Raw genomic sequence first — 3,045 nt, 5'->3', positions numbered from 1 at the left:
GATTTTAATTGTCTTATCTTCAAGGTCACTGATTCTTTGTTCTTCCAGCTCCAATATGTTGTTGAACCCCTATAGGGAATTTTTAGTATCTGTTATTGTGGTCTTCAATTCTGTTTCATTCCTTTTCTTAATTTTCATCTCTTTATTGATATTCTCTTTGTGTTCATCTATCATTTTCCTTATTTCCTGTATTCTTTGTCCATGTTTTTCTTTAGCTCTTTGAGCATAATTTGTACCATTTTTTAAAAGTCTTTATTATGTCCCAGGTCTGGCCCTCCTCATTAATGGTTTCTAGTGCTATAATTTTCTCCTTTGCCTGAGCCATCGTTTCTTGTTTCTTTGTATGTTTTGTAATCTTTTCTTGAAACTTAGAAATTTTGTTATTTTAACATGATATTGCTGGAATTTAGACGCTGAGGCATGTTTCTTAAGCTTATATCTAGGTAGTGCTGTGATAGGGCTTTCCTTGAATGCCAGGAAAGCATTAAAGGAATGCTTTCCTGGCATTCAACAAAACAATATTTTGTTAAATATTGTTTTATTTAACAAAAAAAGAAAAAGAAAAAGAAAGAAAACACCTTTCCCATTCTTTGCAGATTGATCTGTGAGAGTATTCTCCTTCATGGCTTACCCATACAATGAGTTTGGAGAATAGCTTGAGGCCACAATATAGGGGCCTTCCTGATCTTTCTATGCATGTGTCTTATCTTGGACATGTGCCTTGTCTTGGCCATGCAGTGTGACCCTAGGAATTTTCCATTTATATGGATACCAATGTCCCTTCTTCTCTAGGAAATAGTGTCCTCATGGTCCAGAACAGTGTACTGTATGTCCCATAGCCAACAATCCCTTGCCCCAAGTAGCCTCTTGACTACTCTCCCAAATTGTTCTGTAGGAGAGGTCTGTGAGCTGCCTTCTACATGCAGGGCAAGTTCTGGGATGGAAAGTCCCTCTGGTCACCACCAGACAGATTGGGCCAGACATACATACTCCCAGGATGTGCACAAGGGTTACTCTGCTCCCTCTGGTACTGGGATCAGGAATCTACCCTGGGAGTATGGCCTCTAGGCCGAGCATTAAAGAGTGGCACCCAAAAATGCTACCACTTTTAAGTGACCCTTTTCTTGATTTGGCACTCACCCTGTTACTGAAGTTCTTTAACAGTTGTCTGGAACTTTGAGAAAGATGCATCTGTCAGTTTTTACTGCTTGTTCAAAGCTTCTGTGGGAGGTGGAGCTCTGAGGCATCTCACTCCACCACCTTGATCAGGCTAAGTATCAGTAGTTTTTCCTTATCTTTTGCAGAGAACAAATTTTGTTGAGAAGCAGGGAACTAGAATCCAATAGTGCTGAATGTTGTTTAAATGTGTGTTGGGGTAGAGATAGGGAAAATAATCAAAGAAAAGTAAAAACAATTCCAGCAAATTTATAAGAAATGCATAAATAATTATCTATTCACAATTTACCTACCATGAATAGGACACTTGTCTGGATGTCAGGTACATAGTGATGAATCAGACATAACCTCCATCTTCGTAGAACTTAATGACTAGCAAGGAGTGTTTGCAGTGCTTATTAAAACCAAGAAAACAAAAAGTTAATTATAAAAATTATAAATTGTAGTTAAATGTTATAAAAGAAATGAACAAAGTGCTAAAATAGAGACTTACTTTGGGTAGGGAAGCAGAAATCTAGGAAAAGCTTCTGAGGAGACAATGTTTAAGCAGATTCCTAAATGATAATGAGTTTGGAGCAAGGAGCTAGGGAAGGGCCCTCCAGGCAGAGGGAACAGATTTTTGTGCAAATACACTGAGGTGGAAGGAGATTGGCAAGTTCAGCATGGGGCAGCTAGAGAATAACATATGAGGGGAGAGTGGCTGCAGGTGACATTGAAGAGGTTAGCTGGAGCAGGGTTACATAGGACCTTAGAGCTACAATAAGGAAGGAGCATTTTGTTGTAAATACAATGGAAAGCCATTTGAGGATTTCAGTTGAAAAATGGCGTGACAGAAGAGATGGCTCTGGCTTTGAAGTAGAAAACGGTTTGTATTTTAAGAGCTGTTTACAAGGCTAAACAAAACTACCCATTTTTTCTATAAATTTGGAATATTAGTGATTCACCATCCTTTGTCAGGGCTTTGATTTTTAAAACATCTAATAAAAAGTATTCAACTTCATATATTTTTTTCTTACCTTTATTTTTTAAATATGTAAAATTTTAAAAGACTGCCTTTTATAATGTGTATTACTGCTTATGCAAAAGGAGAAAAAATTATAAACTATGTCTTCCTAAATACTTCTTTAAAATTATTTTCATTTCAATAATTTTCATTTTTGTACCAGTGTAGTTATTGGAAGCATTAGGTGATAAGAGATTGGATTGGTTGTTCTGAGGTCTGCACAATAGTTTTCTCTCATAAAGATAAATAGCAGTGCTCATTTTGTAGGTTTTATAAGTTTACCAGGTGAACTTTTAAAATTAAATAGTTATCCTTTTCCAGGTGGCTGAGTTTACTAGTTAAAGGGGAAAAAAGTCATCTCTTGGAAATAAAATTTTTAAAGATGAATTAAGGTTAGCAATGTGACATAGCTACATGTATACATTCCACAAACATGATTTGTGAACATTATTAAATCACTTCTCCTTCTTTATTCCAAGCAAATGGGAGTTTGCTTGTATACTTGGGCACTGGTATATTGTAATGAATAATCATAACTAACACAAATCCCTTTATCTCATATAATTTAGAATAAGAAGACACCCTACCAGATTTTAGCAGCACAAGCCCTTTGTAACTTTTAACAAAGGCTAAATTGTCTTGACTGATGCTCAGAACATACTTGAATCTTATTTTATGCAATTATATAACTAAGTACTGAAATACTTATTGGGATAAATGATTTACTATTTAATTGTGTTTTTCAGACGACGTAAAATAGAAGATGCTGATATAATGTATGTTACAGAAAAAAAGGAAGAAATCAAACATGAAAAAGAACCTGGAAAAAGCATACAACATTCAAAACCATGCATCAGGAGAGGACG

The sequence above is a fragment of the Choloepus didactylus genome, chromosome 17 (genome assembly GCF_015220235.1).
Source record: "Choloepus didactylus isolate mChoDid1 chromosome 17, mChoDid1.pri, whole genome shotgun sequence".
NCBI classification, from domain to species: domain Eukaryota; kingdom Metazoa; phylum Chordata; class Mammalia; order Pilosa; family Megalonychidae; genus Choloepus; species Choloepus didactylus.
Note: the sequence above shows the minus strand (reverse complement) of the source record.